This window comes from Nycticebus coucang, chromosome 10 (assembly GCF_027406575.1).
Source record: "Nycticebus coucang isolate mNycCou1 chromosome 10, mNycCou1.pri, whole genome shotgun sequence".
Lineage (NCBI taxonomy): Eukaryota > Metazoa > Chordata > Mammalia > Primates > Lorisidae > Nycticebus > Nycticebus coucang.
In genome coordinates, this window is record NC_069789.1 from 34,685,267 (window position 1) to 34,701,784 (window position 16,518).

Genomic DNA, 16,518 nt, shown 5'->3' on the forward strand with positions numbered 1-16,518 from the left:
TGAACAATAACTCCTGTTGTTTAAGGAGAGCTGAGCTAAATGTCCTTCCTGTCCACTATCCTTCTCCTATAAGTTCTTCTTTGAAAGTTTGATAGAATTCTGGTGTGAATCCATCTGGACCAGGGCACTTTTAAGTTGGGAGATTTTTTTATTTTTTCTTCAATCTCAGTGCTTAAAATTGGTCTTTTCAAGAGATATATTTCTTCTTGGTTATGTCTTGGGAGAGGATATTATTCCAGTTATTGATCCATTTCCTCCACATTGTACAATTTCTAGGCATAGACTTTCTTGTAGTACTCAGAGATAATCTCTTATATCTCTGTGGCATCTGTTGTCATTTCCTGTTTATTGTTTGATTGAGATGATTAGAGATTTTGCTTTTCCATTTCTATTTAATATGGCCAGAGGTTATCTATTTTATTTATTTTTTAAAAAAACCTATCTTTATGATTTGTTAATTTTCTGAATGATTATTTTGTTTTCAGTTTCATTAATCTCTGATTTAATTCTGGTTAATTCTTTTCTTCTTCTGGTTTTGGAATGGGATTGTTTTCTTTTTCCAATTCCATAAGATGGTTCATGAGTTTGTCAATGTACTCTCTTTCTGTTTTTCAAATGAAAAACATGCGATACATTTCCCTCTCAGGAGTGCTTTTGCTGTATCCCATGGATTTTGGTAATTTGTGCCTTCATTGTTGTGATGTTTGAGGAATTTAATGATTCCCTCTTTTATCTCTTCTTGAACCCAACTGTCATTCAACTAAAAGTTGTTTAATTTCTGTCTTTGTGTGAAGATGTGTGTTTTTGTTGGAGTTGAGTTCCACCTTTATTGCCTTGTGGTCTGAGAAGGTATAATTTCTATTCTTTTAATTTTACTGAGATTTGATTTCTATCCTAGGATACCATCAATTTAGGGCTATATATGATGGGCTGATGAGAAAAATGTATATTCTTTAGCTTTGGTATGTTGTGTTCTGTATATGTATATTAATATCATTTTTTCTAGGGTCATATTTAAGTCCTTTTTATCTTTGTTAGTTTCTCTTTAGAGGATCTTTCCAGTTCTGTCAGAGGGGTGTTAATGTCCTAAGCTATTATGGTGTTATGGGGATGTCATATTGTTCAGACCCTCCAAGTTCTGTTTCATAAATCTGGGTGCATTTAAGTTTGGTGCATAAACATATAAAATTAAAATATCTTAATGTTTTATTGTTCCTTTGACCAGCATAAAGTGTTCATCTTTGTCTTTCTTTTTTTTTTTATTGTTGAGGATTCACTGAGGATACAAATAACCAAGTTTCATTAATTGCATTTGTCAGACAAAGTCCCTCTTATAAATGTGTTCTTCCCCCAAGAGGTGTGCCAAACACCATGACCCTTCACCCCATCCCTCCTTCCATCTCTTCCATCTTTGTCTTTCTTAACTTCAGTTGCTTTAAAACCACTTGTATCTGAAAATAAGATTACAACTTCTCCTTTCTTCTGTTTTCCTTTTGCTTCCTTCCCCTGTTCCTTTTGAGTTTCCAACCTAAATTTGAAAGTCTACAGACTGCTTGTCAGACATCCAAGGAAAACTGTAAGCTATTAGAAGACTTCCTCTTCTTGCATTATTCATTAATTCTGAACTACAAATATTTTCATTTATTCTTTATGTTGTTTTTATGATATCAGGAGTGTCATAGCCCCTATGGCCCTGGTCTTGATTGCTGCAGGAAGGAACCAGGCATAACATGGATTAGAAGTACAAGCTTGCAGGGGTGGAGACAAGAAGGCTGACTGAAGCCAGCTTTCCACAGAGGCTTCCTTCCAGAAGGAGAGTTAAAGGACAGAAATTTAGCAAGTAACCTGTTGGATTAGAGCTGCACCAAGAAAGAAGGTTGAAGAACACACATCAACCCTGCTGAGGTGAGCTGCAACCCCAAGGATACAAAAAAAAGGTACAAAAATCCATCACCAAGTCCCCACCCCCATGAGAATGGCTCAGAGTACCCCATAAACAAACGAGTAGTGTTCAAAAGTCTTCCCATTATACTCCATGGGAAAGACCCTCTAACAACTGGACCTGCTTCCCCTACTAGGATGCCATGGCACTCTCCTGCTAGGCATAAAACTGTGTAAAACTGTATATATTCTCTACCTGCAATTCTGAGCTGCCAGCACTGCCCTTCACTGTCACTCTGAGGTCTGGAGGCCTTTCCCCCAGGAGTCCAGATTCTTGTGTGATTTCCCAAGGGGTGTGGACAGGGCCTGGACTGCAGCTGGTCAGTGCTGATTCTGCAGCATGAGAGTGAAGAGAGGACAGTCAGCTGAGAGGGAACCATGCCAGAGTGGCGATACCCTGAGATGTGGAGCAGCAGCCGTTTTTGGCAACAATAGGGTTCACTCTATTTCAGAGTCACACCTGCTGTCTCTCTGGGCAACCAGAGGAGGCCGGACATCGTCTCAGGTGGCAATCACCAGCAGAAAAGTGTGGGGACTAGAAAAAGTACACGCACAGCCAGGAGATTCCCAGGGCAGGGCTGACCCAGAGGACCACTATACTGAGCCTAAGATGCACCCGGCCCCCAGGGGCTCATCAGCCTAAACAAAGGAGGGCAGGCAGAGGCTGGAACTGACAGGTAACTGTGCTGTGAACACAAACTACAGCAGCACAGACAGGGCCTGAGGCACAGGATCTGGGAACTCAAAACAGCTTCTCTTCTTCAGGGGAATTTAGCAGGGACAGAAACAAATTCCCACAAAGTTGTTCTGTCAGTAACATCAATCAGGGGCAGGGCTAGAACTGAGTGAACAGACCCAGCCTCCTGAGGTTGTCAGATCTCACCTTCCCCTGCTGGATAGTGGCAGGAAGCAGTGGCCTGGCTAAGCAGACATAGATCTCCTTGTGATTCAGGCGGATGCAAACCCCTGGACACCAAACAGGTACCCACTTTTCAGGCCATAGCACTATATGGATCCTTGGCAAAGCTCCAGGGGAAAAGTCAAATGGTGTAAAACAATCATGGGATGGAATCAGTGGAAAGACTCTGGTAACATGAAGGAAAGATATGGCAGATGTAACTGAAGATCCCATTTATAAACAGCTGGCCAAGATGTCAGATATTGAATTCAGAATTTGGATTGCAAACAAGATTAATAGAATGGAGGAAAATTTGGAATTTAAGATTTGAGGCCCAATTCAAAAGTTGGAATTAGAAATTCGAGGAGAAATTCTAAAGTTGTATCAAGAATTCAGTGAATTTAAAGACAAACCACCAAAGATTTTGACACACTGAAGCAAGAATTTGCAGTCCTCAAAGATCTAAAAAATACAGTAGAATCCCTCAGTAACTGAATGGAGCAAGCAGAAGAAAGAATTTCTGACATCAAAGACAAAGCTTTTGAATACTCCAAAACTCTCAAATAGGAAGAGAAATGGAGAAGAAATATGGAACATTTTCTCAGAGAGCTCTGGGATAACATGAAGAAGGCTAATATCTGCCTCATTGGTATTCCTAAAAACAATGAAGTGGCTTCACAGGCACAGAGGCCATTCTCCATGAAATTATGAAAGAGAATTTTTCAGACATGCCAAGAGATTCTGAAATTAAGATAGCAGACAGTTTCAGAACCCCAGCATGACTCAACCTGGATAAGACATCCCCAGGCACATCATAATTAACTTCACTAAAGTTAAATTCTGAAAGCAGCCAGACGTAAGAAATCCATTACCTATAAAGGGAAGAATATTAGAATGACTGCAGATCTCTCTGCTGAAACTTTTCAAGACAGAAGAGGGTGGTCATTGACTTTTAATCTTCTAAAACAAAATAATTTTCAACCCCAGATCATATATGCAGCTAAACTGAGTTTCATTTATGATGGAGAAATTAAATACTTTAATGACATTCATATGTTGAACAAGTTTGCCATAACCAAACCAGCTCTTCAGGATATTCTCAGACATATCCTCCATAATGACCAGCCCAATCCTCTACCACAAAAGTAAACTCCCTCAGAAACTTTTGCTCAAAATCCAACTTCCACAGTGGTGAAAGGATTAAAAATGTCCACTGGAATTATAGAAAACTTGATACCCAAAATTTTACCAGACATATTAATATTCTCTATTAATGTAAACGGCTTAAACTGTCCTCTAAAGAGGCACAGGTTGGCTTACTAGGTACAAAAACTCAGGCCAGATATCTGCTGCATTCAACAATCTCATCTTACCTTAAAAGATAAATATAGACTCAGGGTAATAGGATGGTCGTCCTATTTCAGGCAAATGGTAATCAGAAAAAGGCAGGTGTTGCAATTCTATTTGCAGATACAATAGGCTTTAAATCAACAGAAGTAAGGAAGGATAAGAATGGTCACTTCATATCTGTTAAGGGTAATATTCAATATAATGAGATTTCAATTATTAATATTTATGCACCCAACCAGAATGTGCCTCAATTTATAAGAGAAACTCTAGCAGACATGAGCAAATTGATTTCCTCCAGTTCCATAACAGTGGGAGATTTCAACACTCCTTTGGCAGTGTTGGATCGATCCTCCAATAAAAAGCTGAGCAAACAAATTTTAGATTTAAACCTAACCATCCAACATTTGGATTTAACAGACATATACAGAACATTTCATCCCAACAAAACTGAATACACATACTTCTGATCAGCCCATGAAACATACTCCAAAATTGATCACATCTTAGGTCACAAGTCTAATCTCAGCAAATTTAAAGGAATACAAATTATTCCTTGCATCTTTTCAGACCATCATGGAATAAAATTTGAACTCTGTAAAATCAGAAATCAGTATACTCATACAAAAACATGGAAGTTAAATAACCTTATGCTGAATGATAGCTGCGTCATAGATGAGATTAAGAAGGAAATTGCCAAACTGTTGGAACAAAACAACAATGAAGACACGAATTATCAGAACCTCTGAGATACTGCAAAGGCAGTCCTAAGAGGGAAATTTATAGCACTGCATGCCTTCCAAAAGAGAACAGAAACAGAGGAAGTTAACAACTTAATGAGACATCTCAAGCAACTGGAGAACGAAAAACATTCCAAACCCAAACCCAGAAGAAAGAAATAACAAAAATTAGAGCAGAATTAAATGAAATTGAAAACAAAAGAATTGTACAACAGATCAATTAATCAAAAAGATGGGCTTTTGAAAAGGCCAATAAAATAGTTAAACCTTTGCCTAACTTAATTAGAAAAGTAAGAGTAAAATCTCTAATTTCATCAATCACAAATAACAAAGACAAAATAAAAAAAGACTCCTTAGAAATTTTTTTAAAAATCCTTAATGAATAGTACAATAAAGTTTGTTCTCAGAAATATGAAAATCTGAAGGAAATTGATCAATACTTGGAAGCACATCACCTTTGAAGACTTCAAGTGGAAATGTTGAACAGGCCTATATCAAGGTCTGAAATAGCATCAAAAATACAAAATCTCACTAAAAAGAAAAGTCAGGGACAAAATGGCTTCTCGTCAGAGTTCCACAAAACCTTTAAAGACAAACTAGTATCTATATTATGCAACCTGTTCCAAAATGTAGAAAAAGAAATAAAACTACCCAACAAGTTCTATAAAGCAAACATCACCTTGATTCCCAAACGAGGAAAAGACACAACAAGAAAAGAAAATTATGGACCAATATCACTAATGAATATAGAGGCAAAAATATTTAACAAGATCCTAAAAAACAGAATCCAGCAACACATCAAACGAATTATACATCATGAACAAGTCGGTTAAATCCCAGGCTCTCAAGGCTGGTATAATATATGTAAATCTATAAATATAATTCACCACATAAACAATAAAAAACAAAGACCATATGATTATCTCAATCGATGCAGAAAAAGCTTTTGATAATATCCAGCATCCCTTCATGATCAGAACAGTTAAGGAAATTGGTATAGAAGGGACATTTCTTGAACTGATAGAGACCATCTACAGCAACCCACAGCCAATATGGTATTGAATGGAGTTAAATTGAAATCATTTCCACGCAGATCAGGAACCAAACAAGATTGCCCATTGCCTCCACTTCTCTTTAACATTGTAATGGAAGTTTTAGCCATTGCAATTAGGGAAGAAAAGGTGATAAAGTGTATCCACAAAGTGTCAGAAGAGATCAAACTTTTGCTTTTCACAGATGATGATTGTATATATCTGGAAAACACCAGCGATTCTACTTCAAAACTCTTAGAAGTGATCAAGGAATACAGCAGTGTCTCAGGTTACAAAATCAACATTCATAAATCGGTAGCCTTTATATATGCCAACAATAGTTAAGCTGAAAAAACAGTTAAGGATTCTATTCCGTTCACAGTAGTGCCAAAGAAGATGAAACATTTAGAAGTTTATCTAACAAGGGACGTGAAAGATCTCTATAAAGAGAACTATGAAACCTTAAGAAAAGAAATCGCTGAAAACGTTAACAAATGGAAAAACATACCATGCTCATGGCTGCAAAGAATCAACATTGTTAAAATGTCCATACAACCCAAAGCAATATACAATTTTAATGCAATACCAATAAAACCTTCACTGTCTTACTTTAAAGATCTCAAAAAAAATAATACTTCATTTTATACATAATCAGAGAAAACCTTGAATGGCCAAGACATTACTCAGAAATAAAAACAAAGCAGGAGGAATAACACTATCAGACAACACACTATACTATAAATCGATAGTGATCAAAACAGCATGGTACTGGCACAAAAATTGAGAGGAAGATGTCTGGAACAGAATAGAGAACCAAGAGATGAACCCAGCCACTTATGATTATTTTAACTTTAAAAAGACAATTAAAAACTTTCAGTGGGGAAATGATTCCGTATTTAACAAATGGTGCTGGGTGAACTGGCTGGCAACCTGTAGAAAACTTAAACTGGACCCACACCTTTCACCATTAACTAAGATAGGCTCTTACTGGATTAGAGATTTAAACTTAAGACATGAAACTATAAAAATACTAGAAGAGAGTCCAGGGAAAACACTTGAAGAAATCAGTCTGGGCGAGTATTTCATGAGGAGGACATTCCGGGCAACTGAAGCAGCTTCAAAATACATGACTGGGACCTGATCAAACTAAAAACTTTGGCATAGCCAAGAACACAGTAAGTAAAGCTAGCAGTCAGCCCTCACAATGTGAGAAGATATTTGTAGGTTGTGTCTCCAATAAAGGTTTAATAACCAGAACCCACAGAGAACTCAAACCTATAAGCTAGAAAAGAACAAGTGATCCCACCGCAGGGTGGGCAAGGGATTTGAAGAGAAACTTCTCTGATGAAGACAGGCACATGGCCTACGACATATAAAAAATGCTCATCATCCTTAATCATCAGAGAAATGCAAATCAAAACTACTTTGAGAGGGAGGAAAGCAAGATGGCGGCCGAGTAACAGCTTCCAGGCATCTGGGCACCGTGAGTCTGGTGAGATAGGTCTCCAGGCATCTCTGGCTGGTGGTATCTGCCTGTTATCACCCCTGTGAGGATACAGGGAGTCAGTGAGAGACTTATGCACCCCAAGAGGAGGACTAAAACAGTGGAAAACCAGCAAGTGGTCGTGTGTTCAATTGGTCTAAACCCGCCTGCAACTGTAAGTTCAGTAGCAGCAAGACTGCAAATCAGAAAGGTCTTACCTGTGAACTGTTTTGGTGTCTTTGGACTTGGCACTTGTCTTTGAACTGCCTTGGGGAGAGCCTGAATGGGATTGCAGAGAATTTTGGCTGGTGTCTAGGGCCCCAGTCGGAGCTGCTCAGCCAGACGGAGCTAATAGTGTTTGGCTGTGGGCCACAGGGAGCCTTTGTGAGTGATCTGCCATGGCAAGCTCCGCCCTCAAGGTCACAGAGCTAGAATCGGGTGGGAGCTGGTAACCTAGTCACTGAGTAGACAAAGGGTGGGGTCTGAGCCGCCTTGCAGCCCTAACACTCAGGGGCAGAGTGAGACCGGTTTTGGCACACTGGGTAAGTAGATAGCCACTTCAGCAGTGATTCGAGCAACAAGCACTTTCCTGGGAAAGCTTCTGCTCACCAAGCTTACAAGGTCAAACTGCCTTTTAAGTGGGCTAAAGAGAGATTTAGGGTGTCTACCTGCTGGGCTTTGAGAAATCAGCAGCCTCCAGTGGTATCAGAACTGTGATTAACATCTCATACCCCAGAAGACCACGTGTTGCCCAGACAGTATTCAACAACATATACATACTGGTTAGTTTTGGGGTTTTTTTGTTTGTTTGTTTCTTTATTTTGACGTTGTTGATGTTGTTTTGTTTTTTAATTTCAACCTTTTCCATACAGATATTCTTTCTTTCTCAATTTTTCTAGTTTAATTATAATTTCTCATTGCTGCCTTTTTCAATAACTATAACTTTGTTTTTGCTAGTGTTTCTACCGCTACTATATGGTTTTTCACCCAATTTTATCCAATGAAGTTTTCTGCTTCCTTGTTTTGGTTTGACTTATAGCATTTTTGTCTTTCCTTTCTACTTGGTGGAGGTGAGGTACTGTGTCTGATCAGTAGCAAAGACCTGCTGACCTTAAGGGAACCACCCAAATGGGCACCCCCAGAAGGTGTTTTTCTTTTTAGATTGTGTCAAAGTACCCTACTGTACATCTATATTGCAACATCCCCTTCTTTATGTGCCTCTCTTCTTTTTGTCAATATTCCTTTAACTCACCCCCTCTCCTTTCTCTAATTTTTTTTCTTTTCACTTGGTACTCCTTTCTTTCATCCCTTTCTTGCTCTTCAACCTTCTCACGCATCTGGTCCTGTACGAAAAGGAATCATTAAACCCTTAGTCCACAGGCATGAGCACTCAAAGAGCAAGAGGAAGTGAAAGGAAAATTACAGCAAGGAAACAGATAAAAGAAAACACTCATGAGGAAGAATCAGCAGAAAACTAAAGGCAACATGAAGAACCAGTCCAGAACAACCCGGCCAAGGGACCATGAGGAAGCTACTGCAGATGATCCACCTATGAAGAAAAGTTAGGAATGACAGAAGGGGAATTTAGAATACACATGTTGAAAACAATGAAAGAAATGATGGAAACAATGAAGGAAACTGCTAATAAAGTGGAAAATAAACAAAAGGAAATCCAAAAACAGAATCAAATAAGAGATGAATGATATGAAGAATATAAAAAGGATATACCAGAGTTGAAGGAACTGAAACAGTCAATTAGGGAACTTAAAGATGCAATGCAAAGTATCAGCAACAGGTTACACCATGCAGAAGAAAGAATTTCAGAAGTAGAAGAAAAAGTTTTTGAGATAACTCAGATAGTAAAAGAGGCAGAAAAGAAGAGAGAGAAAGCAGAATGTTCACTGTCAGAATTATGGGACTTTATGAAGCATTCCAACATACGAGTTATAGGAATTCCAGAAGGGGAAGAAGAATGCCCCAGAGGAATGGAAGTCATACTAGAGAATATTATAAAAGAAAATCTCCCAAATATCACCAAAGATTCTGACACACTGTTTTCAGAGGGATATCGGACCCCAGGTCACCTCAACTCTAACCGAGCTTCTCCAAGACACATTGTGATGAACCTGTCCAAAGTCAAGACAAAAGAAAAGATTCTGCAAGCTGCCAGGAGTAAGGGCAAGTTGACCTACAGGGGCAAATCCATCAGAGTGACCGCAGACTTCTCTAATGAAACTTTCCAAGCAAGAAGACAATGGTCATCCACCTTTAATCTACTTAAACAGAACAATTTCCAGCCCAGAATTCTGTACCCTGCTAAGCTAAGCTTCAAAATTGACGGAGAAATCAAATCATTTACGGATTTACAAACATTGAGGAAATTCACCAGAACAAGATCAGCTCTACAGGAAATATTTTAACCTGTTCTGCACACTGACCACCACAATGGATCAGCAGAAAGTAAGAACTCAGAAATTAAAGGACAGGACCTAACCTAGACACAGATGCAAAAGATAAAACTAAGCAATGGACCCTCACAAAGAAGACGAATAGAATAATACCACACTTATCAATTATCTCAATAAATGTTAATGGCTTGAATTCCCCACTGAAGAGACATAGATTGGCTGACTGGATTAAAAAACACAAGCCATCCATTTGCTGTCTGCAAGAAACACACCTGGCTTCAAAAGATGAATTAAAGCTCCGAGTCAAGGGTTGGAAGACAATTTTTCAGGCAAATGGAATTCAGAAGAAAAGAGGAGTTGCAATCTTATTTCAGATACATGTGAATTTAAAGCAACTAAAGTCAAAAAAGACAAAGATGGTCACTTTATATTGGTCAAGGGAAAATACAACAAGAAGACATTTCAATTCTAAATATCTATGCACCCAATTTAAATGATCCCAGATTCTTTAAACAGACCTTACTCAGTCTGAGCAATATGATATCTGAAAATACCATAATAACAGGGGACCTTAACACTCCTCTTACAGAGCTGGACAGATCCTCTAAACAGAAATTAAACAAAGATATAAGAGATTTAAATGAGACCCTAGAACAACCGTGCTTGATAGACGCATATAGAACACTCCACCCCAAAGATAAAGAATATACATTCTTCTCATCACCCCATGGAACATTCTCCAAAATTGATCATATCCTGGGACACAAAACAAATATCAAGAGAATCAAAAGAATTGAAATTTTACCTTGTATCTTCTCAGAACGTAAGGCACTAAAGGTGGAACTCAACTCTAACAAAAATGCTCGACCCCGCCCAAGGACATGGAAATTAAACAATCCTCTGCTGAATAACACATGGGTGCAGGAAGAAATAAAACAGGAAATCATTAACTTCCTTGAGCATAACAAAAATGAAGACACAAGCTACTAAAACCTGTGGGATACAGCAAAAGCAGTTTTGAGAGGAAAATTCATCGCTTTAGATGCCTACTTTCGAAAAACCGAAAGAGAGCACATCAACAATCTCACAAGAGATCTTACGGAATTGGAAAAAAAAGAAAAATCTAAGCCTAAACTCAGTAGAAGAAAAGAAATATTCAAAATCAAATCAGAGATCAATGAAATTGAAAACAAAAGAATCATTCAGAAAATTAATGAAACAAGGAGTTGGTTTTTTGAAAAAATAAATAAAATAGATAAACCATTGGCCAGACTAACCAGGAATAGAAAACTAAAATCTCTAGTAACCTCAATCAGAAATGATAAAGGGAAATAACAACTGATTTCACAAAGATTCAAGAGATCATTTCTGAATACTACCAGAAACTCTATGAACAGAAATTTGACAATGTGAAGGAAATGGATAAATATTTGGAATCACACCCTCTCCCTAGACTCAGCCAGGAAGAAATAGACCTCCTGAACAGACCAATTTCAAACACTGAGATCAAAGAAACAATAAATCATCCAACCAAAAAATGCCCTGGTCCAGATGGCTTCACTCCAGAATTCTATCAAACCTTCAAGGAAGAGCTTATTCAAAAAATTGAGGAAGAAGGAATCTTCCCCCAACACATTCTATGAAGCAAACATCACCCTGATACCAAAACCAGGAAAAGACCCAAACAAAAAGGAGAATTTCAGACCAATCTCACTCATGAATATAGATGCAAAAATCCTCAACAAAATCCTAGCCAATAGATTACAGCTTATCATCAAAAAAGTCATTCATCATGATCAAGTAGGCTTCATCCCAGGGATGCAAGGCTGGTTTAACATACGCAAGTCTATAAACGTTATCCACCATATTAACAGAGGCAAAAATAAAGATCACATGATCCTCTCAATAGATGCAGAAAAAGCATTTGATAAAATCCAGCATCCTTTTCTAATTAGAACACTGAAGAGTATAGGCATAGGTGGCACATTTCTAAAACCGATTGAAGCTATCTATGACAAACCCACAGCCAATATTTTACTGAATGGAGTAAAACTGAAAGCTTTTCCTCTTAGAACTGGAACCAGACAAGGTTGTCCTCTGTCACATTTACTATTCAACGTAGTGCTGGTAGTTCTAGCCAATACAAGAGTCTTGGTGACTCTTTTTTGGTGACTTCTAGGAGTCTTCTGCTTGAGTCTTTGGGGTTCTCTAAGTATAAAATCATGTCGCCAGCAAAGAGGGGGAGTTTGACCTCCTCTGCTCTCATTTGGATTCCCTTTATTTCCTTGTCTTTCTAAAGGGAATCCAAATGGGAGCAGAGGAGTTCAAACTCTCCCTCTTTGCTGACGACAAGATCTTATACTTAGAGAACCCCAAAGACTCAACCACAAGACTCCTAGAAGTCACCAAAAAATAAAGTAAAGTTTCAGGGTATAAAATCAATGTCCACAAGTCCGTAGCCTTTGTATACACCAATAACAGTCAAGATGAGAAGTTAATTAAGGACACAATTCCCTTCACCATAGTCTCAAAGAAAATGAAATACCTAGGAATATACCTAACGAAGGATGTGAAGGACCTCTATAAAGAAAACTATGAAATTCTCAGAAAGGAAATAGCAGAGGATATTAACAAATGGAAGAACATACCATGCTCATGGATGGGAAGAATCAACATTGTTAAAATGTCTATAATTCCCAAAGCAATCTACCTATTCAATGCCATTCCTATCAAAATACCAACATCGTACTTTCAAGATTTGGAAAAAATGATTCTGCGTTTTGTATGGAACCGGAAAAAAACCCGTATAGCTAAGGCAGTTCTCTGTAACAAAAATAAAGCTGGGGGCATCAGCATACCAGATTTTAGTCTGTACTACAAGCCATAGTGCTCAAGACAGCATGGTACTGGCACAAAAACAGAGATATAGACACTTGGAATCGAATTGATAACCAAGAAATGAAACTAACATCTTACAACCACCTAATCTTTGATAAACCAAACAAGAACATACCTTGGGGGAAAGACTCCCTATTCAATAAATGGTGTTGGGAGAACTGGATGTCTACATGTAAAAGACTGAAACTGGACCCACACCTTTCCCCACTCAGAAAAAATTGATTCAAGATGGATAAAGGACTTAAATTTAAGGCATGAAACACTAAAAACTCTCAAAGAAAGCATAGGAAAAACACTGGAAGATATTGGCCTGGGGAAAGACGTCATGAAGAAGACTGCCCTGGCAATTGCAACAACAACAAAAATGAACAAATGGGACTTCATTAAACTGAAAAGCTTCTGTACAGTTAAGGAGACAATAACGAAAGCAAAGAGACAACCTACACAATGGAAAGGATATTTGTATATTTTCAATCAGACAAACGCTTGACAACTAGGATCTATAGAGAACTCAAATTAATCCACATGAAAAAAGCCAACAATCCCATATATCAATGGTCAACAGATATGAATAGAAACTTCTCTAAAGATGACAGACGAATGGCTAACAAACACATGAAAAAATGTTCATCATCTCTATATATTAGAGAAATGCAAATCAAAACAACCCTGAGATATCATCTAACCCCAGTGAGAATGGCCCACATCACAAAATCTCAAAACTGCAGATGCTGGCGTGGATGTGGAGAGAAGGGAACACTTTTACACTGCTGGTGGGACTGCAAACTAGTACAACCTTTCTGGAAGGAAGTATGGAGAAACCTCAAAGCACTCAACCTAGACCTCCCTTTTGAACCTGCAATCCCATTACTGGGCATCTACCCAGAAGGAAAAACATCCTTTTATCATAAGGACACTTGTACTAGACTGTTTATTGCAGCTCAATTTACAATCGCCAAAATGTGGAAACAGCCTAAATGCCCACCAACCCCGGAATGGATTAACAAGCTGGTATATGTATACCATGGAATATTATTCAGCTATTGAAAAAAAAAGGAGACTTTACATCCTTTGTATTAACTTGGATGGAAGTGGAAGACATTATTCTTAGTAAAGCATCACAAGAATGGAGAAGCATGAATCACTATGTACTGAATTTTCATATGAGGACAATTAATGACGATTAAGTTTATGGGGGGGAGGAAAAGCAGAAAGAGGGACGGAGGGGGGGGTGGGGCCTTGGTGTGTGTCACACTTTATGGGGGCAAGACATGATTGCAAGACGGACTTTACCTAACAATTGCCATCAGTGTAACCTGGCTTATTGTACCCTCAATGAATCCCCAACAATAAAAATAAACTCTTTTGAGATGTCATCTAACTCCAGTAAGATTGGTCCATATCACAAAATCCCAAGACCAGAGATGTTGGTGTGGATGTGGAGAAAGGGAACACTTTTATACTTCTGGTGAGAATTCAAATTCATACATTCCATTTGGAGGATGTTTGGAGAACACTTAGAGATCTAAAAATAGATCTGCCATTCAATTCAATAATTTCTCTACTAGGTATATGCCCAGAAGACCAAAAACCACATTATAATAAAGATATTTGTTCCAGAATGTTCATTGCAGCCCAATTCATAATTGCTATGTCATGGAAACAGCCCAAGCCCCATCGATCCATGAATGGATTAATAAACAGTGGTATATGTACACCGTGGGAATATTATGCAGCCTTAATGAAAGCTGGAGGTTTTACCTCTTTTATGTTTACATGGATGGAGCTGGAACATATTCGCCTTTGTTAAGTATCTCAAGAATAGAATAAAAAGTATCCAATGTTCTCAGTCCTACTATGAAACTAATTTATGGCTTTCATATGAAAGCTATAACCCAGTTATAACCTAAGAACATGGGAAAGAAGGAGAGGGAGGAAAGGGAGAGGGGAGAATGGGTGGAGGGAAGGTGATTGGTGGGATTACACCTGCAGTGCATCTTACAAGGGTACATGTGAAACTTAGTAAATGTAGAATATAAATGTCTTAATGCAATAACTAAGAAAATGCCAGGAAGTCTATGTGAATCAGTGTGATGAAATATGTCAAATGGTCCATGAAACCAGTGAATGGTGCCCCATGATCACATTAATGTACACAGCTATGATTTAATAAAAAACAAACAATCAACAACAACAACAAAAAAGAAAAAAACGAAGTACAAGCTTGCAGGGGGTGAGCTAATCTTGATTGCAGGCTATCCCTGAGCAATTGCCCCAGTAGCCTTTTACTGAGACAGTACAAGACAGGTGAGGGGTGTTTTAGCCAATGACTTTATGCCTAAGGATCACCATGGGCTTGGGATCTTTCTCCACAATTTACACTTGTGAACAAATTGCTTAAGGTTCCACCCCCCACATACAAGTCATCTTGCTCAGGCGATGATGGTGGACGGGACGGATGTGTAGCCCACCTCTCCCAAGTCACCAGGTGAGAAGAAGGGGGTCTGGAACTTTTCCCCGTGTGGATTATTGGTGGGGACAGACAGCTGGAGATGTGCAGTGAATTGGTGTATTACTGTATATGAGGTGTAATTTAAACCCACGGACTCTGTTGTAGAGATTTTCTCTGCTTGGCTGTGCTGGCTGGCAGGCCCCTCTCTCATGGAGGACAACAGCTTGCAATTCCTGGCAAAACCCAAATGACGAAAACTTATTCCAGAGCTGAGTTTGGCACTCGAAAGTGGAGCCACTCAGAACCACAAGGAGCTAAGGAACCCAATGGAAAATTGAAGGGAAGGGATCCCGCCCGGGAAACAGACATTTTAAATTTTCCGAAATGGTGGACACCTTCCCCCAGAACAACAGGAGTGATTACATAGACGGGACCATTCCTGGTGGGGAATATTGATGTGGGCTGGCACTTCAGACTTTGTGGTGAACTGGTGGGTGGCTGGACTCAAAAGTCCAGATTCAAAAGTGAGACTCTGAACAACAAAAACTGAGTATAAGGTCTCTGTGCGCCGCAGCCAAGGGAGCCGGTGGCAGCAAGACCCAGAGGCAGCCAGCCTCTCCCGCACAGCTGATTGCAGTTACCAGTTAAAGGAGAACATGGGAGCAGAGTGGAAAGATTTGTGATGTGTGGACTCCTGCACGGACTTGGGAGGTCAGATAGGAGAGCTGTCTGGAACAGAGCAGCTGATATTGCACAATTAGGTAATAAACTTTTACAGAAATTCCAAAATGGCGATGGCCAGAAAGGGTGGTTACCATGGTAACAGTATAAACTGTGAACCAGGTATAAGCCTGGGAACCACTCACAGCGCCACCTGCTGTCCAGAACATATATTGCACTATAAATATATTCCTATGAAAGTTGATCCCTATGTCATACATACAGATGTATATTTCTACATATATACAAGAATAATATTTTTCTGGTTGGTGCCTTTTTTTCTCTCTTTTTTCTTTTTTCCCATCATTTTCATGGAGGAGCTATTGTTAATTTTTATTATTTTTTAATGTTTATTTATTCTATTTTGAATTTTTCTTTCTTCTTTTTTAACTTTTTTATGAACACCACTTTTTTCCCCCTTCTATCTTCCTTTTCTTCTCTTCTTATGGTTTCTGACAATAAATTTTCCTGTAATATTCATTATGGATTTTTTTTAATTTCTGAGGAGTCTGTTGTTATTTTGTCTTTGTCATTTCTGATTGATGAGATTAAAAATTTTACTCTTTTTTTCCTGATTAGGTTGGCCAAAGTTTTATCTAT

General features: G+C 38.6%; 2 pseudogenes; both read left to right on the plus strand.

The window, feature by feature from the left end:
- The window catches only part of LOC128597201 (60S ribosomal protein L32-like), a 540,544-nt pseudogene that overhangs the window by 149,847 nt on the left and 374,179 nt on the right, over positions 1-16,518 (plus strand).
- LOC128596388 (transcriptional enhancer factor TEF-4-like) overlaps positions 15,987-16,518 on the plus strand; it is a 28,789-nt pseudogene continuing 28,257 nt past the window's right edge.